At 38.7% G+C, this 23,999-nt stretch overlaps 1 protein-coding gene across 11 annotated transcripts in view; it reads left to right on the top strand.

Annotated features, from left to right (window-relative positions):
• FAM120C (family with sequence similarity 120C) overlaps positions 1 to 23,999 on the top strand; it is a 135,132-nt gene that overhangs the window by 1,071 nt on the left and 110,062 nt on the right. The gene's annotated exons all lie outside the window — the stretch shown is intronic.

The raw sequence follows: 23,999 nt of genomic DNA, 5'->3' as shown, positions 1-23,999 counted from the left end.
CTGTCTTCTGCCTCAAGCTGAAATGCCATTTTCCAGATTTTTCCAGTTGACATCTCTCTTCTATGTCTTTTTCCAACCTTGCAGCAAATCAGTTAAACGTGTTAGTTGAGCACCTTTCTTCTACAGCTTTTCCCCGAATTTTGAACCAGTGCTTCTTTTGCACCCATCTGTTCATTCAACCTCTTTCATTTCAACATGTTTCTACCTCATCCTTCCTTAGCCTAAACAAACGAACAAACAATCCCACTGGTTCAGTCGCTTTTAAACAAGTATTAACCCACTAAGAGTAAGGGGTTTAAAAGACATGTGAGACATGGTTCCTGCCCTTGGAAAATCAAATATATCAAATATATACACAGGAAACATTTATTTAATGGTATAAATGTGTATGTGATTATGCTTTATGGTACAGATTGGTACCTGTTTTTTGTGTGTGGGGGGAATGTCTGTGGGCTAAAATGGTCAGAGGAGGCTTCCTTGAATTTGGACCTCACCTGGGTCTTCAAGGATGAATTGGATTTGAATTGGTTACAGGTTTGGGAAGGGGCTTATTTAAGCAGGAGAAAGAAAATGAACAGAAGCAAATGGGAATATCAAGCATGTGAGGCCCCACGGGCAGTTCAGTCTAATCTCTGCATGTAGTTGGTCACTGCATATGGGGCCTGGAGAACAGCTTGGCAGCAACCCCAGTTCTTGGCACAACTGCTATTGCTCTGTTGCTTTTCCATACTCTTGGGTTTCAAGTTCCTACGTGTAGGGAATAGCAAGGCTTGAGAAGTAAAGGAGGTGGGCAGGAAGAAGAAAAAGAAAAGCAGTACAGGGTTGGGTAGGACAAAACCACAAACCCATTCCCCAACCAAGGCCCTTGGGGATGTGTGCACAGTCAGAAGATAGGATATGGAATTGTGGGAATCAGAAACTAAAGAAATGGTGCTGGGTGGAGTAATGAGGAAAAAAATCTCAGCTGAGAGACTGAAAGACCTGCATAAAGAAACTCACAGTGGTCATAGAGCTTGTGGCTAGAGTCCAGTCATGCTAGACTCCTTGTGCCCAGCATCTAATCTGTGCCTAGGCTGGGTAATTATAGCTGTTTTTAATATTTTTTTTTTAAAAATTCAATCACGAGCTATCTCAAACATACAAAGTAGGAGAAAAAATATGTCAGACACTCATTTGCTTGCCTTCCTGACTGAGCATTTTTCAGTAGATTCTTCTTTTATGGCCATTCTTTCCACTTTGTTTTCACTGCTACCACTCGAGCTTTAAGGACTTTTTACCTCATTGTCATTATTAACTTGGTTGCCGGCAACAGTGACTAACATTGATGGAATGCTTACTATGTGCCAGCTGCTAATCTGTGTGCTTTAACAACAACAACAAAAATGATCTCATTTGATCCTCACGATAACCTGTGAAGCAGTATTAGCCGTTTTTTTCAAATGAGGAAACTGAGGCACAGGAGGTTTAGAAACTTGCCCAAAGTCACCCGGCAATAAATGGCAGAGCTGGGATTCTGGGAGTCATGCCCAGGCAGTCTGACTCCAAAGCACATGCTCTTAACAACGGTGCTCTAAGATGAATCTTTCTAAAGTGCCGGTGTGATTAAATCATTCCCACACTGGACTAAAATCTTCCTTGGCTCCTGGGTAAAGACAGGTCTGGGCTATTCATTTATATTATTTATTGAGTGCCTGCTATAGGCTAAGTACTGTACTGGTTGCTGAGGATTCAGAGTGAAGTAAGGAGGTCAGAGTAAGGCCCCGTGAAGTAAGGCCCTCACGGAGGTCAGAGTTTAGTAAGAGTCAGACTGAAAACAAGAGTTGCAGATACCGTGAGCTAATTGCTAATGATGAAAAATGTGGTCCCTGTAGGGGGCATTGGTTAATTCTGGGTGAGGGCGTGAAAGTTGGGGGAGGTTTCACAGATTGGTACTGAGCCTTGAGGAGGGCTGGGAAGGATGGTTCAGAGTGGGCAAGGATGTGGAGATGTAAAATGGCCTACTGTGAGCTCTGAATAGATTTTGATTGGAGGTTGGCAGGAATTGAACACTGAGTATGGGTTTGAGTTTTTCCAGCTTTTTTGTTCATACACCTCATCAGTGAAAATTTTTGAGAAGCAACCCTAATATGGCCTACTAAGATTCTTCATTACACATAGTCTTATTTTTAAAATCCCAGCAGTTTGTAAAAAATAAGATGGATTGATAGGTGATAAAGCAAATGTAGTAAAAATGGTAGAATCTCAGTCGTGACTTTTCTAATGTTCACTGTAAAATTATTTCAACTTTGCTATATGTTTAAAGTTTTTCTTAATAAAATGTTGGGGGGAAATTTCCCAGCAGCGCTCTTCAGTCATGAGTACCACTGTTTGTGAAATACATGTCTTGTTCCCCATGCTAGATTATAAACAAACTCTTATCTTTTCATAGTCTCCATAATAACTTGTATATTTTAGGTGCAGGATACATTTTTTTCCCTGAATGAAAAGGTTAGTGATCTAAGAATGCATTGTAGGAGTGACTTTTTAAAAGTGTGTAGTGTGGCTCTTAACATAGTGGTTTTAAGACTGGCTCCAAAAGTGCATATGTAAAGTATCTGTAGATGTTATCAGTGAGTGAAGTTTTCTCTCCCGGTTCTGGTCAGTGATTGTTGTTGCTGTTGGAGTGATGGAGAACTTCCTGGTTTTTAACACAGACTTGAAAGGTATTGGTTAATAACTCATTGTGGTTTGCCTTTTCAGAGGAATGTTCCACTATCTTGGAGATAGCAGGTTTTCACTTGAATGATCTGCATGCCTACCATATCTTTTGATTGAAATGCTAGTGCTTCAGAGCAAAACCCACTAGTGTTTTTCTCCTCTCCTTGGTTCTGTTCTTGAGACTAGGTCACAGGATGGGCCTTTATTCACAATCTCATTTTCATTTGTGTTAGAGAAATAGAGATGGAGGGATTACATAAAAAGATAAATTGCTGGGCTGTCTCTTTAGATTTAGACAATTTAGGACTTTCCATGAAAATATTCAGGGTATATAACTGGGATGAATTTTGTCATTTGGTTTGTTTCATTTGTACATTCTGCAAACCTTTGTAAGTTATCATTGCCAGTAGCAGAAAAATTAAGTAAAACCACAAATTGCTACCTGATCTCTTCCTAAGGGTCTCACAGCAACCCTAAAGCAGTTTTAGAATGTGGTTTGAAAGATGATGTGGGGTGGTTAATGGGATGAATACTTTGTTTTAATGGTTAAATATATATATTAGAAAAAAAGATAACGCATGAAACCCGCAGTTTCACAGCTATAACTCTTTAGAACGAGGCCAATTAAAGAAGTAAGTTGGGGCTTCTCTGGTGGCGCAGTGGTTGAGAGTCCACCTGCCGATGCAGGGGACACGGGTTCATGCCCCGGTCCAGGAAGATCCCACATGCCGCGGAGCGGCTAGGCCCGTGAGCCATGGCCGCTGAGCCTGCGCGTCCGGAGCCTGTGCTCTGCAACGGGAGAGGCCACAACAGTGAGAGGCCCACGTACCGCAGGAAAAAAAAAAAGAAGTTGATTTAAAGAAAAGTATTAAGGTTCAGTACTTGGATGTGGCAGAAATCATGTTGATGGTAAATGAATAAGCAAAGTTTGAGAAGGCTGACCAACAGCTGATGCCATTTTGTGCTTTCGTTCTCTAGAATACAGTATAGCAGTGGCTGCTGTGCCTCCTGATTATTTATTTATCCTCAGTCATTGACACATCCTGAAATGTTAGTGACTCTTCTAGATGCTCTAGTGGTAGGAAAAATTATCATAATAGTAATTAGGTCTTCTTCTTGAGCACCAAGTTGTATATAAGGTGCTTTTTAAATAGCTTGTTTAATCCTCATAAGCTTGCAAGAATGCGTGATATTCTTCCCATTTAACGGTTGAATAACAGGTGCAAAGAAGTGAAATGATTTTTCTTTGGTCTGGACACTAGTAAATGGTGGGTAAAAATCTGTTCTGGATCTGTATTGCTCAGTCTCTTTCCACAGTTTCACCACACAGTTTCCTTTCTGTACATTCTTGTGTAAGATTGTATACTTTTACTGGCCAGATAATATGCATAGATGTGTGAAGAAAAATAATAATAAGTAGATTTATTGAGCACTTAGTTTGTGCCAGCATTGCTAAATGTACAATACTGCCAGTACAAGGCAAATGTGTAAGCTCAGTGCCAAGTGAGTGAGTCATATAGTGATATTATAGGAATTCAAAAGTAGCAGTCTCTTTCTTCTCTGCATTTTAAGTCTCTCTCTCTCTGGTTTCTTTCACTTATAGGTATCTAAGTGTATACAAATAACCTTTAAAAAACAAAAACTTCCCCTTTACTTTGTAATTTCCTTAAGCCATTATCCTTATCCCTGTTCTTCCCTTTTAACCATTATTCTTGAAAAAAGAAGACCGTATTAGTTCCTATTCCCTAGCCTATTGCCACTTGATATGTGATGTCACCATTCTGAAGGCACCAAAACCATTTCCATTCTTACCCTTTATTGGTCCTCTATGAGATAATTGACATGAGCCATCCTTTCCTTGAATTTCCTTTCTTGGATTCCATGATGCAGCTCACTTCTGATTCTCCTTATAAGTCTCTAGTTCTTTCTTCTCCTCTTACTGCTTCCTTAAGCATTGGTGCTCTCAAGACTTCTGTCCTAGTTATATTCTTCTACATTCATTTCCTGAGCAATCTTATCCATTATTATGGCTTTAAATATTAACTGTATTCTGATTATTCCTATAGCTCTTTCTCTACCCCTAACCTCTCTCATGAGCTTTTGACACATCTTTTCAGCTTTCTACTACTCGATGTCTTATAGGTCACTCATACTAAAAAATATCCAGGATGGAATTCATTATTTTCCCCAAAAACTTGTTCTATTTTTGGAGTTCTCTTTTGCTATGGATGTCGTCTTTCATCCATTTCAAGCCAGAAACCATGGAGTTCTTCTCAATTTTTCACTCTCCTGTCACTTTCCATATCCACTCGGTCACTAGATCATGTCACCTCTACCTCAGAAATGTCTACTGAGTCCAGCTACTTCCACCCCCATTGCTCTAGTTTAGGCTGCCATCATTTCTTATCTGAGTCATGAAAATTGCCTCAACTTGTTCCTTTACCACTCTCTGGACCATAGTCCATCTTCTACATTGCTGTCAGAGATACTTTGAAAACCAAAGTTGACTTTTGTCTGTGCCTGAAGATACCCACTGGCTACTTTTTGCCTACCCTACTAAGCCCAGACTTGTCAGCATGGCAGACAATGCCATTCACAGTCTGATCCCAAACTCTCTCCAGCCTTACTTGGTGCTTACCTTTGCCCACACCTGTTCCAACCGTTGGAATGTCCCAACCATTCTGAACTTTTCTGGCTTCCTAGACATACCATGTCCTCTCACATAGTGCTTTTCTTATTTTACTCTCACCATTGTGTAGCCAGTTCATACTTATTCTTGCTCAAAAGTTATCACTATGAAATCTTTCCCAGCCAAGGTAAATGATGCCTTCCCTTGTGCTACCAGAGTGTTCTTTTTACCTCTCATATTTTTTTCTCTCATAGTATTTTCATATCGCATTATAATTCTCTTTTTTTCCCCTATGCTATGTATTACATCCCCAGAACTTACTTATCTTATGACTGGAAGTTTGTTTGTGATTATCTTTTGAGTTCCAAGAGGGCAGAGATTTTGCTCTAGGGCTTGACACATTATATACAATAATGGTTGTTGAAAGAGAAAGGCAGATAAGGAAGAATTTAGAACCAGTGTTTTATAATGTTATAGTTTCTTTCCATGTAAATTAACTTGATTCCAAATGGAATTGCCAAACTCTGTTAAGTAAAAGTAAGGTTTGTAGCTGCTTAGTAATGCATTTATAGAATAAATTCCCCCTTGGTGTTAGTAATAATAGCTACCACATGGGCTAGGTACCTCACATTATGTCAGATTCATTATGTCATTTAATCATCACAGCCACCCTTCAGGATATGTATTAATCTACGTTTTTTATAGCTAAAATAAAAACAGGCTCAGCATAGTCACTGGCCCAAGGTTGCACTGCTGGAATGTGGTTGAGCCAAGATATGAACCTAAATATATTTGAGATCAAAATCCTTCATCTTTAACATCTATCAAAACAGTATAGTTGCATTTTAATAACATTTTCCAGAACACTTTTCTTATATTTAGTTTGTGTAGCATAATGGCTAAGAACAGACCTTGGAGCCAGACTGCCTGGCTTTAAATCCTTGTTCTTTTACTTACTAGTTATATAAATGTGGGCAAGTTAACCTCTCTCTGCCTCAGTTTTCTCATGTGGAAGAGGAGGATAGTAATAAAAGCTACATCACAGACTTTACTGTGAGTATTAAATGATTTAATATAAGTACAGTGCTTAGAACATTATATACCACATAGTAAATGCCATATAAATGCCAGCTACAGTTACTTTGACCAAAATAACTTGTGTGCCAGGTAGATTGGACATGGACATTTCACTCTCATGCCTTAAGCTTGGCATGGCGTGTAGGGTACTTCTTGACCTGCCTACCATTCTCTTACCAGGACAATGAATGCTTTTCAGCATTTTTTGAACACCTACTCTTGCCAGACCCTGTGCTAAGTACTATGAACAATGGAATTCATTCATTAAACAAATGTTTAATGGGCTCCTACTGTGCACTAGGCACAGTTCAATATTGAGAAGATAAAGCAGTGACTAAAACAGACAGGTTTCTGACCTCATGAAGTTTATATTCTAGTGGGAAAGACAGACAATAAACAAGATAAAAAGACAAAATATATAGTATTTAGGTAGTATAGTAAGTGCTGTACAGAAGAATGAAGTAGGAAAGTGAGATAAGGGAGTGTTGCGGTCAGGTGGGTCTTCTAACCCTCCAGCAGCTCATAGTCTAGTAGGGGAGACAAGTAAGAAAATACTAACAATAATAGCCCGGAGTATCTTTTCTCTGGCTCTTGTCATAGGCCCAAGGACATAGTGGAAGTGGCAGAACCACAATTTGCATTTCAGACACCAAAACCTTTGCCCTTTCATCTATACCACAAAGAAAATCCCAAAGGTATGGCAGGGATGGCAAACTGACAGCCCATAGCCCCACACATTTTTTTAAAAGAACTTCTTTGATTTTCATTGATCAATAGTGTTCATCAGAATCTGAAGTCAAATAGTGGGTTTGGGTTGAATATTAAGGCATCATCTAGTGGAATGATTTTTCATTTTCTTCTGTCATTTAACTTGCATTTTACAAATGCATTTCTTTTTTAACAAATATGAATTTGTTGCCAACATTTTAAAAATTGTGAAACGTTACCAAGAATTCTGACTTTCCAACCACTCTTGAAATATCAGATCCTCTCACAACACTGGTTGCCCCCTTTTGCCGAGCCACATTGTCTTCATTTATTGGAGTCTCTACCGATCCATGGTGTCTCCCTGACACAGTGACCAAGTGCCACTTGCCTTTCATGATAACCATCTTCTACATGGCTCCAAGTGATTCCCGCCTCCTGGTATTCACACTCTTGTTTAATCTACCCCCACCCACTGTGTGTGGGCTGGACTTAGTGACTTGCTTTTAATGAACAGACTACAGCAAAAGTGATGAGATGTCACTTCCAAGATTAGGTTATAAGAAACTGTGACTTCCATCTTGTTTGTTCTCTCTCTCTTTCTCTCTCTCTGGCATTTCTTGCTTGATCACTGATGAAGCAAGCTGCCGTGTTGTGGGTTGCCCTCGGGAGAAGCCCACGTGACAAGTAACTGAGGGAAGCCTCTGACCAACAACCAGTGAGGAACTGAGGCCCTCAGTCCAACAGCCCACAAGGAACTGAATCCTGCCAACAGTCACATGAGTGAGCTTGGAAGTGGATCCTTCCCCAGCCAAGTCTTGAGATGACTGCAGCCCCAGCTGACACCTTGATTGCAGCCTGTGAGAGACCCTGAGCCAAAGAACCCCGTTAAGCCACGCTCACAGATACTATGAGAAAATAAATGCTTTTTAAGCCACTAAGTTTTGGGGGTAATTTGTTATACAGAAATAGGTAACTAAGACACCACTGATTGTTGTGCTTGTACTTTTTTATAGTAGTTTTGAAGAATATGAAATATTTCTTGTTCCCATATCTGTGAAAAAAGAAAAATTATCTATACAGGAAGGTCATATATTTAAAGGAAAATCAAAGGGAGCCTATTTCCTAGTGGAAGTGATGAGTATTTCTCTATATCTAAATAAAATGTGTTTGTTGAAAGACTACAATTTAAGACACCATTTAAAAATAAACCGTTGTAAGAAATATGGCCAGTATACAAGAATTATGAGTGCTGAAACAAAAAGAACTTTAAAAAGGGCTTGGAATTTCAATAGGTTGTTTTTGAATACAGATAGAATTAAGTAATACTGCCATGAAATGCAGTTATATATTACATGAAAAAATTGCCAGGGCTTGAAAGCCTTTTGTAGGTAGTCGTTTAAGAAAAGAGTGTTGAGTACAGCAGAATTTACATTATAAACAAGCATTTGCAAAGGTAGTAGATACTGTTGCTCAGGATGTTAAAGATTGGTGGCTGAACATTTTTATGACATTGTGTCAAGAAGTTAAATTGTAAAGTTTTAGATTACAACTGGTTACAGCAGATATAAACACTATGCATTTAAAGGTACACTTAGCTTAGCTATGTGTCTAGCCAGTAGTTCTCAAAGTATGGTCTCTAATCAACAGCACTATACCACCTGGAAACTTGTTATAAATGCAGATTCTCAGGCCTTACCCCAGACCTACTGGAGATGAGGCTTGTTAATTTGTTTTAATAAGCCCTCCAACTGATTCTGATACACCCTAAAGTTTAAGAACCTCCGCACCTAGAATTTTGATGCAGTCTAACTCTTTTGGACTTGCCTCTGACGGGTACATCTAGAAATACCTGGATTTTGTATGTTGAGAAAAGTCTTGAAATTTTTAGTATAGATTGGTCAAAATTAGTGAATATGACTACAGATGGTGCTTCTGCAATAGTGTTACTGTTGGACTTAAGGAAACTTCAGTTTTTTTCAGAAACACTTTACAAAGACTTAAAGCTGTTCATTGTGTCACTCCTTAGGATTCCACTTTTTGTGCAAAAATGTTCAAAATGAATCATGTCAAGAACTGGTAATTAACATTGTGGTTTGCACCATAGTTGAATACTTTGCTTGGTGAATTATTAGATTCATGTCATGGAAATCTTCCCTATTATGGAGATTAATTGACCTAGTTGAGGTATGGTATTGAAGATACTGGAAAAAATTACTTATTTGGCATCCAAAAGGCATTTGACCTGTTTTGTTGACATTACAATTCACTTTGAATAAAAACAAGGTTGTTCAGAAATACCTTCTAAATGTGTGGTTGTATTTGCTCATTCCTAGCAAAATTACGCCTTTGGGAAACTAATTTGGCAGGAGATAGACTGGCTGACTTTGCTGAAATTGTTTTCCAAGAAATGAATGTGATGGCCTGAATTACATTCCCCCAATTGTGGAGTTGTCTATTGAATTCCAGAAAAGGTTTTCTGACATTATATTCTATGAAAATGAATTAATGTAATAGTTCAGTTAACCTTTCTCAATTGATGTTCATGGTGTGAAAGAATAGCTACAGTGGAGATACTGAATTGCTGTGCTATGGTACTGAAAGTGAAGCATGATGTCACTGAAATACCAGAATTCTACAATATCTCAGGAGTAGTAACCCTAAATATAGAAAACACTGTGCAAGACATCTATATGTTTGGAAATTCCTACATTTCTAAGCAGCTGTTTTCCATTATGAAATAGGATAAAATTAATCATTCCCAGTAAAAGGATTCAAGGCTAAATTCTTTAGTGCACATTGTAATGCAAAAATATAAGACCTAACATTGACCTCTTGGTACATAAGAAAAGCATCAGACCTCCTGTTCCAAGTCAAAGGAGAATAAATCAGACGCAAAAATGTAATGATTAAATTTTTCTATTTTGAACTTTTGCTTTTAATTTTGAATTTAAAATGTTAACTCTAGTATTTTGCATGTTTATATTGTTAACACCCACAGCATATTTTAGGAAAAAAAAATTTCTGGCAGTTGATTTTCTTAACCACTTTCAATCATTTATGTTAGCTGCAGCCACTGGTTCAAGGACTCTTAGAAATTTCTCAACATCACTGTCCTCTCTGCAACTCCTGTCTTCCTTTCCAAGGTAACCCAAAAGCTACCTTGGACTTTTGTTCTCCTCTTATTCCTAAGAATACCTTTCATCAGACCTTCTGAGTTTTCAATACTGAAGATTTTGCTTTGGGCAGAGCAAGTGCCTATTCTGGAATCTACTTGTTTCAAATGATTTCTGAGGACCTGCAGAGAGTAATATGTACCATAGGCTTCATCTCTGCAGGATAAACAGGCTATGTTTTATTTCAGAATGACTTTTTCAGAACCTGTATGCTAGGTATTTTATATAAATAGTTTCATTCAAAGTCTTACAATTAGGTAGGAATATAGCAAAATCTCCATTTTATAGATGAGGAAGTTAAGTGACTTGCCGATGATTTGCCCTACCACTTCAATTTGAGCATAGGTCCACTGGATGCTGAAGTTCCTGCTGTATCTGCTGATTACAAAAGTTATGCTCAGAGTCTCCAGCCCCTAAATGAGCCACAACAGATTAAATAAATCTAAGTCTTCTTTCTTACATGTGACAAGCAGTTTCACCTACAGAAATGGGCTGGCTTTTGGCAGCCTGAGAGCAATTTAAGGGTACTAAAATTGAGTATTAACTCAATTTTAACACTTTTAATAGCCTTTACTGAACACTGGATCAGTATTCTACCACCTCTAGCTTGACTGCAGTATTTAATGGCAAAGACTCTACCGTGCGTGTGTATATAGTTAACTGAAACTCCTACAGCTGAGAGGCAAGGCCACTTTGTCAATGTTGCCCGGAATTGACTGTGGTTTTCGATTGCTGCTATTCTTATGTTTTATTTATTTTAAAAAAAATATTTATTTATTTATTTTTGGCTGCATCGGGTCTTAGTTGCGGCATGCAGTCTCTGTTGCGGTATGCAGGCTTCTCTCTAGATGTGGCGTGCAGGCATTAGAGCACATGGGCTCTGTAGTTGTGATACACGGGGTCTCTAGTTTGGCATGTGGGATCTTAGTTCCTCGATCAGGGATGGAACCCACATCCCCAGCATTGGAAGGTGGATTCTTACCCATGGAAGGTGGATTCTTACCCACTGGACCACCAGGGAAATCCCTATTCTTACTTTTTAATTTGACATTATTCCTAGCTTTGTGGTTTATCAGTTTAATTTCTTAATGGTTGTTGAACTCCACAGAGTGTTGATGCAAATTTGCATCAACAGTAGTCTTGGTCTGTAATTTTAAGGTAATTAGACTTCAAGGCACATAGGCCTTGCAGTTGAAATATAAACCATCCATATTTCTATTGCTAAAGCAGACTTACACATCCTCCCCTTGACTTTTCTTATAAAGTGATGCTTCCTTGTCATCTCTGATTGCCTTTTCTTTGGAAATTGAGAACAGGTGGAGAAAGTGGACCACAGAGCCCTGCCTGAGTCAGACACCAGTTTGATGTATTTAACATGGTAGATGGGAGCAAGGCTAGTATCCCAACGGCATTTGGGATGACCTGGAGGAAGTTGTATTGCAGAGGTCAGAAAGAGGTATTGCCTCTGGATTAAGCTCTCTATGGTCAGGCAGGATTCTAGAGACCCAGATGGGTATAATACCGTCACTGCAACTAGCAGGCTTACAATCTAGATATTCTTTATGGCCCTATGCCTATCGTGAAATATTAATCACTAGAATGTCAGCTCCGTGAGGACAGGAATTTGGGGCTCCTGTTCACTATTGTATCTTCACATCTAGATCAGTGCCTGGCATGTATCAGTGCCTGACTCATTAAATATTGGTTGAAAGTCTAAATGGTTCATTGATTCCCTATGTTCTATGCACTGGAGGTATAGCAGTAAACAAAACAGACCAAGAAATCCTGGCCTTCTTGGAGCTACATTCTAGTGATAAATACTTATAGTTGCTTTTAATAGAAAATGTTCTTTAATAAAATATTTTCTGAAAGACCCAAAATATAAAATAGATAAAATGGGGAATATGAGCTCAGATTGAAGAGAAAATAGGAGTACCGGGCTTCCCTGGTGGCGCAGTGGTTGAGAGTCCGCCTGCCGATGCAGGGGACGCGGGTTTGTGCCCCGGTCCGGGAGGATCCCACATGCCGCGGAGCGGCTGGGCCCGTGAGCCATGGCCGCTGAGCCTACGCGTCTGGAGCCTGTGCTCCGCAACGGGAGAGGCCACAACAGTGAGAGGCCCGCGTACCGCAAAAAAAAAAAAAAAAAAATAATAGGAGTACCTGTCCTGTCTGGTTATTTGGTCCAATTCTCCATAATCCTGGTTTGGGAAGCACAGTTTGAAAGCCAGTGCTGTAGACTACTACATGTGATTGGAAATGAGACATTAAACTTTTCTCAGGGAACTGTTTTCCCTTGAGTTTTATAAATAGGTGTTGCTTCTTCTAGAAAGCATTACCTCACTGACTGGTTAGATGCCTTTCTTCTGTGTTCCCATGGTACACAGAGGTGCTTATAGCTTCTCACGTTTAAGTGGCCTACTCTGTGCTGCCTGCATCCTGGCATTTAGTAGTCCCTCAATTCATATTTGTTGGACTGAACAGTAAGCCAGCAATTAAAAGCTATAGGTAGTTGTTCAGGATCTCAACTCCTACTTTCTTTAAAGCTCAAATGTGCTCCTTTTGTGATTTGTTGTTTGTATATGTTGCTGTTTAATCTCACCTAAATAATTTTAGGTCTCCTGGAAAATTGCAAGGTTAACAACTGAACTGGACCAGTTAGGGCCAGGAACTCATTCTGCTTCAGAGGGTAGCAGTCATCATAGATGTGGAAATGGAGCCAGGGTGCTCAGCTGTTCCGAGGGGCATTGTGGCTGGAAGGCTTTTTCCTTGCCTTGGTCAGGATTTAATTGCCATCAGTAATTCTAGATTGTATTTTGCTAGGAATAAATTGTCATGCTGTGTGATCTGACTAGAGAGCATTGTTTCTTAAACTTGCCTTCCATCATGACAATCACCTAGGGTTCTTGGAAGCAACCTAAGTATCTCTTGTTGGATGAGTGGGTAAAGAAAATGTGGTATATTCATACAATGGAATATCAAGGAAATCCTGCCATTTGGGACAACATGGATGAACCTGGAGAACTTTATGCTGAGTGAAACGAGCCAGACTCCAAAGGACAAACACTTCATGATACTCTTATGTGAGGAGTCTAAAATTGTCAAACTCGTAGAAGCAGAGAGTAGAACAGTGCTTGCCAGGAGCTGGTGGGAAAGGGAAATGGGGAGGTTTTAGTCAAAGAGTATAAAATTTTGGTTATACATATACAAGATAAATAAGTCCTAGAGATCTACTGCACAGCATAGTGCCTATATTGTATTGTATACTGAAAAATTTGCTAAGAGAGTAGATCTTGTGTTCTTACTTATCACAAGAAATGATAATAGAGGCAGGAGGAAACTTTTGGAGGTAATAGATATGTTTCTGGTGTAGACTGTGGTAATGATATTTACCTCTAAACTCAAGTTGTATACATTAATTATGTGCAGCTTTTTGTATGTCAATAAACCTCAATAAATTGGTTTAAAAAAACACATTCCCAGCCTAGCCTTAGACATGCGTATCAGACTCTTCAGGGGAGAGGCCTGGAATAGCAGTTACCTCCAGGGAATGGGGATAAGAGAGCTATTACTTCTCACTGTACACCCTTCTGTATTGTTTAATTTTTTTTAACCTGGAATATGTTCTGATTTTATTCAGTAGTAATTCCTCTTTTAAATAAATATTGCAATTCATGGTACAAAAGTTCAAAATATACAAAAAGATATATGGCAAAAAAAAAAAAACCTCTTCCACTCTTGACCCTAGCCACCAGTTTCTCCTCCTCAGAGATGATCAGTATTATCAGTTTGTTGTGTATTCTTCCAGAGAGACTATGCATATAAAGCAAATATATATAACTATACATATAAATACATTGTATATATACATACATATTATATACACACAAATATACCTTTAAAAACCACAAATGATAGTATACTATTTACATAATATTCTATACTTTGCTATTATCATTTAATATATCATGCTGATTTTTTCATATGAGTATGCAGAGATATGTCCTTATTTTTCACAGTTCCATCCTATTCCACTGCATGCATATGTTATCATTTATATAATTAGTCCTTTAATTAGATTTCCAGTTTTCAGCTAGAACAAATAATGCTGTAGTGAATACTTTGTACAACTGCAATGCCACTGCTTATATTTCAGCACTGCCTTTGTTGTTCCAAGTGCTTTAAATATCTAAAATAAATCCCTAGAAGCAAAGTCAAAAATTATGTGCATTTGAACTTTAAAAGATCTCGCCAAAATGTTCTCCCTAGAGATTATACCATTAATACCCCTGCCTTCAATATTTGCAAGCGTGTTTCCCTCACCAATACAGTAATTGCTAATCCTATAGGCAAAATACCATGTTTCTGTATTGTTTTAATTTTTCTTATCACAAGTGAGTTTGATTATCTTTTTATATGCTTAAGATCTATATTTTTAACTTTTCATTTTATATTGGAGTATAGTCGATTAACAATGTTGTGATAGTTTCAGGCGTACAGCAAAGTGATTCAATTATACTTATACATGTATCTACTTCTTTTTCAAATTCTTTTCCCATTTAGGTAGTTACATAATATTGAGCAGAGGTCCCTGTGCTATACAGTAGCTCCTTGTTTGTTATCCTTTTTTTTTTTTTTTGGCCATGCAGCATGTAGGATCTTAGTTCCCCGAACATGGATCGAACCCGTGACCCCTGCAGTGGAAGCGGAGAGTCTTAACCACTGGACTGCCAGGGATGTCCCCAGTCTTCTTTTATAAGGACACTTGTCATTAGATCAGAATGATCTTATCTCAAGATCTTTACCTTAATTGCATCAGCAAAGACCCTAATTTCAAATAAATTCACATTCTGAGGTTCTAGATGGATATATCGTTTAGATTTATTTATTTATTTTTGGCTGCGTTCAGTCCTTGTTGCTGCACACGAGCTTTCTCTAGTTGCGGTGAGCGGGGGCTGCTCTTCTTCATGGTGCACAGGCTTCTCACTGTGGTGGCTTCTCTTGTTGCAGAGCATGGACTCTAGGCGCACAGGCTTCAGTAGTTGTGGCACATGTGGCTCACAGGCTTAGTTGCTCCACAGCATGTGGGATCTTTCCGGACCAGGGCTAGAACCCGTGTCCCCTGCATTGGCACGCAGACTCTTAACCACTGTGCCACCAGGGAAGTCCCTCCATTTTAAATATAGCCGTGTGTACGTGTCAATCCCAAATTCCCTAACTATCCCTTCCCCCCACCCTTTCCCCCTGGTAACCATAAGTTTGTTCTCTAAGTCTGTGAATCTGTTTCTGTTTTGTAAGTAAGTACATTTGTATCATTTCCTTTTAGATTCTGCTTATAAGCGATATATGATATTTCTCTTTCTCTGTCTGGCTTACTTCACTCATTATGACAATCCCTAGGTCTGTCCATATTGCTGCAAATGGCATTATTTCTTTCATTTTAATGGCTGAGTAATATTCCCTTGTATATATGTACCACATCTTCTTTACCCATTCCTCAGTCGATGGACAGTTAGGTGGCTTCCATGTCTTGGCTATTGTAAACAGTGCTGCAATGGACACTGGGGTACATGTATCCTTTCGAACCACGTTTTTCTCCGGATATATGCCCAGGAGTGGGATTGCTGGATCATATGGTAGCTCTATTTTTAGTTTTGTTGTTTTTTCTTTTTGCGGTACGCGGGCCTCTCACTGTTGTGGCCTCTCCCGTTGTGGAGCACAGGCTCCGGACGCGCAGGCTCAGCAGCCATGGCTCACGGGCCTAGCTGCTCCATGGCATGTGGGATCTTCCTGGACTGGGACATGAACCCATGTCTCCTGCATCGGCAGGTGGACTCTCAACCACTGCGCCACCAGGGAAGCCCTATTTTTACTTTTTTAAGGAACCTCCATACTGTTATCCATAGTGGCTGCACCAATTTACATTCCCACCAACAGTGTAGGAGGGTTCCCATCTCTGCACACCTGCTCCAGCATTTATTGTTTGTGAATTTTTGGATGATAGCCATTTTGACTGGTGATATCTCATTGTAGTTTTGATTTGCATTTCTCTAATAATTACGATGTTGAACATCTTTTCATGTGCCTCTTGGCCATCGGTATGTCTTCTTTGGAGAAATGTCTATTTAGGTCTTCTGCCCATTTTTGGATTGGGTTGTTTGTTTTGATGATATTAAGCTGCTGTTTGTAAATTTTGGAGACTAATCCCTCGTTGGTCACATCATTTGCAAATATTTTCTCCCCGTCTGTGGGTTGTCTTTTCGTTTTGTTTATGGTTTCCTTTGCTGTGCAAAAGCTTTGAAGTTTAATTCGGTCCCATTTGTTTATTTTTGTTTTTATTTCCATCATTGTTGGAGGCGGATTGAAAAAAATTTTGCTGTGGTTTATGTCAGAGTGTTCTGCCTATGTTTTCATCCAAGAGTTTTATAGTGTCCAGTCTCACATTTAGGTCTTTAATCCATTTTGAGTTTATTTTTGTGTATGGTGTTAGGGAGTGTTCTAAGTTCATTTTTTTACGTGTAGCTGTCCAGTTTTCCCAGCACCATTTGTTGAAGAGACTGTCTTTCCACCATTGTATAGTTTGGCCTCCTTTGTCATAGATTAATTGACCATAGGTGCGTGGGTTTATTTCTGGGCTTTCTATCCTGTTCTATTGATCTATATATCTGTTTTTGTGCCACTACCATACTGTTTTGATGACTGTAGCTTTGTAGTATAGGCTGAAGTCAGGGAGCCTGATTCCTCCAGCTCCATTTTTCTTTCTCAAGATTGCTTTGGCTATTCGGTGTCTTTTGTGTCTCCATACAGATTTTAATGTTTTTTGTTCTAGTTCTGTGAAAAATGCCATTGGAAATTTGACAGGGATTGCATTGAATCTGTAGATTGCCTTGGTAGTGTAGTCATTTTGACAATATTAATTCTTCCAATCCAAGAACATGGTATATCTTTTCATCTGTTTGTGTTGTCCTCGATTTCCTTCATCAGCTTCTTGTAGGTTTTGGAGTACAGGTCTTTTGTTTCCTTAGGTAGGTTTACTCCTAGGTATTTTATTCTTTTGATGTGATGGTAAATGGGGTTGTTTCTTGAATTTTTCTTTCCGATCTTTCATTGTTAGTGTACAGGAATGCAACAGATTTCTGTGTATTAATTTTGTAACCTGCAACTTTACCTAATTCATTGATGACCTGTAGTAGTTTTTTGGTAGCATCTTTAGGATGTTCTATGTATAGTATCATGTCATCTACAAACAGTGACAGTCTAACTTCTTGAAAATCCTTGCATCCCTGGGATAAATCCCACTTGATCATGGTGTATGATCCTTTTCATGTATTGTTGGATTCGGATTGCTAGTATTCTGTTGAGGATTTTTGCATCTATGTTCATCAGTGATACTGACCTATAATTTTCTTTCTTTATGGTATCTTTGTCTGGTTTTGGTATCAGGGTGATGGTAGCCTCACAGGATGAGTTTGGGAGTTTTCCTTCCTCTGCAGTTTTTTGGAGCAGTTTCAAAAGGATAGGTGTTAGCTCTCCTCTAAATGTTTGATAGAATTCGCCTGTGAAGCCATCAGGTCCTGGACTTTTGTTTGTTGGGAGTTTTTTAACCACAGTTTCAATTTCAGTGCTTGTGATTTGTCTGTTCATATTTTCTATTTCTTCCTGGTTTAGTCTTGGGAGATTGTACCTTTCTAAGAATTTGTCCATTTCTTCCAGGTTGTCTATTTTATTGGCATACAGTTGTTTGTAGTAGTCACTTATGATCCTTTGTATTTCTGTGGTGTCAGTTGTAACTTCTCCTTTTTCATTTGTAATTTTATTGATCTGAGTCCTTTTCCTTTCTTTTCCTTTTTTCTTTTATTTGGTTGTGCGGGGTCTTAGTTGCGGCAGGCGGGCTCCTTAGTTACAGCACATGGGCTCCTTTAGTTGAGACACGTGGGCTCCTTAGTTGTGGATTGCCAGCTCCTTAGTTGCAGCACGCAGACTGCTTAGTTGTGGCATGCAAATTCTTAGTTGTGACATGCATGTGGGATCTAGTTCCCTGGCCAGGGATCGAACCTGGGCCTCCTGCATTGGGAGCACGAAGTCTTAATCACAGTGCCACCGGGGAAGTCCCTCCCTTTTTTTCTTCATGAGTCTGGCTAAAGGTTTATCAATTTTCTTTATCTTTTCAAATAACCATCTTTTAGTTTCATTGAACTTTGCCATTGTTTTCTTTGTGTCTATTTCATTTATTTCTGCTCTGATCTTTATAATTTCTTTCCTTCTACTAACTTCGGGTTTTGTTTGTTTTTCTTTCTCTAGCTGATTTAGGTGTAAGGTTAGGTTGTTTATTTGAGATTTTTCTTGTTTCCTGAGGTAAGATTGTATTGCTGTAAACTTCCTTCTTAGAACTGCTTTTGCTGTATCCCATAGGTTTGGATCATTGTGCTTTCATTTTCATTTATCTCTGTGTATTTTTTTACTTCCTCCTTCATTTCTTCAGTGATACATAGGTTGTTGTTTTTTTAAATTTTTTTTAACATCTTTATTGGAGAGTACTTGCTTTACAATGTTGTGTTAGTTGCTGCTGTATAATAAAGTTAATCAGCTATATGTATACATATATCCCCACATCACCTCCCTCTTGCGTCTCCCTCCCACCCTCCCTATCCCACCCCTCCAGGTGGTCACAAAGCATGGAGCTGATCTCCCTGTGCTATGCAGCTGCTTCCCACTAGCTATCTATTTTACATTTGGTAGTGTACATATGTCAATTGCACTCTCTCACTTCTTCCCAGATTACCCTTCCCCCTCCCCATGTCCTCAGGTCCGTTCTGTACGTCTGTGTCTTTATTCCTCTCCTGCCCCTAGGTTCTTAGGAACCATTTTTTTTTTAGATTCCATATATATGTGTTAGCATATGGTATTTGTTTTTCTTTTTCTGACTTCTTACACTCTGTATGACAGACTGTAGGTCCATCCACCTCACTACAAATAACTCAATTTCGTTTCCTTTTATGGCTGAGTAGTATTCCACTGTATACATGTGCCACTTCTTCTTTATCCATTCATCTGTCGATGAACACTTAGGTTCCTTCCATGTCCTGGCTATTGTAAATACTGCTGCAATGAACATTGGGGTACATGACTCTTTTTGAATTATGGTTTTCTCAGGGTATATGCCCAGTAGTGGGCTTGCTGGGTCATATGGTAGCTCTATTTTAATTTTTTAAGGAACCTCCATACTGTTCTCCATAGTGGCTGTATCCATTTACATTCCCACCAACAGTGCAGGAGGTTTCCCTTTTTGCCACACCCTTTCCAGCATTTATTGTTTGTAGATTTTTTGATGATGGCCATCCTGACCATTGTGAGGTGATACCTCATTGTGGTTTTGACTTGCATGTCTCTAATGATTAGTGATGTTGAACATCCTTTCATGTGTTTGTTGGCAATCTGTTTATCTTCTTTGGAGAAATGTCTATTTAGGTCTTCTGCCCATTTTTGGATTGGGTTGTTTGTTTTTTTTTGATATTGAGCTGCATGAGCTGCTTGTAAATTTTGAAGGTTAATCCTTTGTCAGTGGCTTCGTTTGCAAATATTTTTTTCCCATTCTAAGGGTTCTCATTTCATCTTGTTTATGGTTTCCTTTGCTGTGCAAAAGCTTTTAAGTTTCATTAGGTCCTGTTTGTTTATTTTTTTTTTAATTTCCGTTTCTCTAGGACGTGGCTCAAAGAGGATATTGCTGTGATTTATGTCATAGAGTGTTCTGCCTATGTTTTCCTGTAAGTGTTTTGTAGTGTCTGGCCTTACATTTAGGTCTTTAATCCATTTTGAGTTTATTTTTGTGTATGGTTTTAGGGAATGTTCTAATTTCATTCTTCTACATGTAGCTGTCCAGTTTTCCCAGCACCACTTATTAAAGAGGCTGTCTTTTCTCCATTGTATATTCTTGCCTCCCTTCTCAAAGATAAGATGACCATATGTGCCTGGGTTTATCTCTGGGCTTTCCATCCTGTTCCATTGATCTATATTTCCATTTTTGTGCCAGTACCATACTGTCTTGATTACTGTAGCTTTGTAGTATAGTCTGAAGTCAGGGAGCCTGATTCCTCCAGCTCCATTTTTCCTTCTTAAGATTGCTTTGGTTATTCGGGGTCTTTTTTGTTTCCATTCAAATTGTGAAATTTTTTGTTCTAGTTCTGTGAAAAATGCCATTGGTAGTTTGATAGGGATTGCATTGAATCTGTAGATTGCTTTGGCTAGTATAGTCATTTTCACAATGTTGATTCTTCCAGTCCAAGAACATGGTATATCTCTCCATCTGTTTGTATTATCTTTAATTTCTTTCATCAGTGTCTTATAGTTTTCTGCATACAGGTCTTTTGTGTCCTTAGGTAGGTTTATTCCTAGGAATTTTTTTTTTTTGCTGAAATGGTAAATGGGGGTGTTTCCTTAATTTCACTTTCAGATTTTTCATCACTAGTGTATAGGAATGCAAGTGATTTCAGTGCATTAATTTTGTATCCTGCTACTTTACCAAATTCATTGATTAGCTCTCGTAGTTTTCTGGTAGCATCTTTAGGATTCTGTATGTATACTATCATGTCAACTGCAAACAGTGACAGTTTTACTTCTTCTTTTCCGATTTGGATTCCTTTTATTTCTTTTTCTTCTCTGATTACTGTGGCTAAAAATTCCAAAACTATGTTGAATATAGTGGTGAGAGTGGGCAACCTTCTCTTGTTCCTGATCTTACAGGAAATGGTTTCAGTTTTTCACCATTGAGAATGATGTTGGCTGTGGGTTTGTCATATATGGCCTTTATTATGTTGAACTAAGTTCCCTCTATGCCTACTTTCTGGAGGGTTTTTATCATAAATATGTGTTGAATTTTGTCAAAAGCTTTTTCTGCATCTATTGAGATGATCATATGTTTTTTCTCCTTAAATTTGTCAATATGGTGTATCATATTGATTGATTTGCGTATATTGAAGAATCCTTGCATTCCTGGGATAAACCCCACTTGATCAATGTGTATGATCATTTCAGTGTGCTGTTGGATTCTGTTTGCTAGTATTTTGATGAGGATTTTTGCATCTATGTTCATCAGTGATATTGGCCTTTAGTTTTCTTTTTTTTTGACATCTTTGTCTGATTTTGGTATCACGGTGATGGTGGCCTCGTAGAATGAGTTTGGGAGTGTTCCTCCCTCTGCTGTATTTTGGAAGAGTTTGAGAAGGATAGGTGTTAGCTCTTCTCTAAATGTTTTTTAGAATTCGCCCGTGAAGCCATCTGGTCCTGGGCTTTCGTTTGCTGGAAGATTTTTAATCACTGTTTCAATTTCAGAAAGTAGAATTGTGGTTGCTAGGGGCTGAGGAAGGGGGAAATAGGAATTGTTTAATGGGTATAAAGTTTCGGATTTGTAAGATGAAAACATTCTGGAGAACTGTCTCAAAGTGTGTATCCTTAACACTACTGAAGTGTACACTTTGAAAAGTGGTTAAGGTGGTAAATTTTATGTTATGTAATTTTTCTATCATAGTAAAAAACTTACATTAAAAAAAGCTAAAATAAAGTAGATGAAACAAGAATGACTTAACGTTGATATATGAAACTGGATACTGGTATCATGAAGGTTCATTATGCTATTCTCTTTACCTTTTTATTTTACAATTTTCCATAATCAAAAGTTTTTAAAATGAGTTAGTGAGCATGGGCTTTGTGGGCAGAATTTGAATCCTAACTCCAGTTTTTAAAAATTGAGATATAATTCAGATACCATAAAATTTGCCATTTTAAAGTATACAATTCAGTGGTATTTAGTCTATTCCACAGAGTTGTGAAACTATAACCACTATCAAATTCCGGAACATTTTTATCACCCCAAAAGGAAACCCAGTACCTGCTAGCAGTCATTCTCCAATCTTTCTTCCTCCCAGTCCCTGGCTGTTTCCCATCTTTATGTATTTTCCTGTTCTGTACAATTCATTTAAAAGTGTGTTTGTAATTATAATTTATAATTTTTTCAAGATTTTTTTCAAGATTAATTCATGTTGTAGCATGAATCAGTACTTCGTTCCTTTTTATGGTTGAATAACATTCCCTTGTATGAATATACCATCTTTTGTTTATCTGTTTGTTAGTTGATGGACGTTTGGGTTTTTTCCACTTTTGACTGTTACGAATAATCCTGCTATGAACATTCATGTATAAGTTTTCTGTTTGTTTGTTTGTTTTTTGCGGTACGCGGGCCTCTCACTGTTGTGGCCTCTCCCGTTGTGAAGCACAGGCTCTGAACGCGCAGGCTCAGTGACCGTGGCTCACGGGCCCAGCTGCTCCGCGGCATGTGGGATCTTCCCGGACCGGGGCACAAACCTGCGTCCCCTGCGTCGGCAGGCGGACTCTCAACCACTGCGCCACCAGGGAAGCCCCATGTATAAGTTTTTGTGTGAACATGTTTTCAGTCCTCTTGGGTGTATACCTATGAGTGGAATTACTGGATCATATAATAACCCTATGTTAACCGCTTGAAGAACTCCTAGACTGTTTTCCAAAGTGGCTGCACAATTTTACATTTCCACCAGCAATGTACGGAGGATTCCAGTTTCTCCATACCCTCGTTATTTTACATTTTAAAAATTATAGCCCATCCTAGTATGTGTTAATTGGTTTTCTCATTGTGGTTTTTTGATTGGCATTTCTCTAATAACTAATGATGTTGAACATCTTTTCACGTGCTTATTGGCTAGCTTCACTTTTTAGCTGTGTGACTGGTCAAGTTCTTCAACCTCTGAGCCTCGTTGTTCCATCATCTGTAAAAAGGAGGTAATAATGCATCATGATGTTATTGCAAGGTTAATGGACATGAGGTGTACTTGGAACAGTGCCTGGTATATAGTAGGTACTCCGTTGATACCTAATATTACTTTGCTACTTGAGCTCTAAGTAAGCCGCAAACCAGGCAGACTTTTCCCAGTGAATTTTGTACATCAGTTGTTGAAGTCAAATACTGAGATGATGGTGCCCTTTCATTTGCCAGGGCTGCTTTCCTTTTTTACAGCCTCTGTAGGCCTTTCTTTGCTATTCTGTCAACTCTAGCTCTGTGTCCTTTCTAGTGCTGGTTAGGACCATGGAAGATACACACGAGAGGCAGAAGGAATCTATGGCCTTAAAACTTGCAGATGATGGTACGTCCTTGACTGTGTCAGCTGTCCCAGTGCTATAACAGTTAAGAGGAGAGAAATAATGAAAGAATTTATGTAAGAGGTGGTAGCCCTATGGAAAGTATTTGGAACGTTGGGAAAGACAGGCAATATGGCAGTCTAGGCAGGGAAACCAAGTGAGCAAAGAAAAGGAAACAGTAATCTTGGAGAAGTGTAGTTAGGAAACTAGCCTGGTAGGAGTAGGGTGTTGGAGAATTGTGAGGGATTATTTATGAGATTCTTATTCTATTGTTTTCCATTACTTACCCCAGAATATGTAGTGAAAGAAGTTTTATATCTGGAATCATGAGATTTTTGTTCTAATCTTGGTTCTGCTGCAGATTCGCTAGATAACCATGTCAAGTCATCTGTCATTTCTAGGGGGCTAGTTGCTTAAGCAGTAAAATGAGTAATTGGGCATATGTATATCAAATCACCTTGTTGTACACTTTAAATGTCTTATAATTCTATATGTCAATTATATCTCAATAAAGCTAAAACTTTTTTAAAAATGAGTAATTGGGATATGTCAAT

Source organism: Monodon monoceros, unplaced genomic scaffold (genome assembly GCF_005190385.1).
Source record: "Monodon monoceros isolate NGI ecotype Baffin Bay Population unplaced genomic scaffold, NGI_Narwhal_1 Super_Scaffold_22, whole genome shotgun sequence".
Taxonomy (NCBI): Eukaryota; Metazoa; Chordata; class Mammalia; order Artiodactyla; family Monodontidae; genus Monodon; species Monodon monoceros.
Note: the sequence above shows the minus strand (reverse complement) of the source record. Positions and strands in the feature narration are given on the sequence as shown.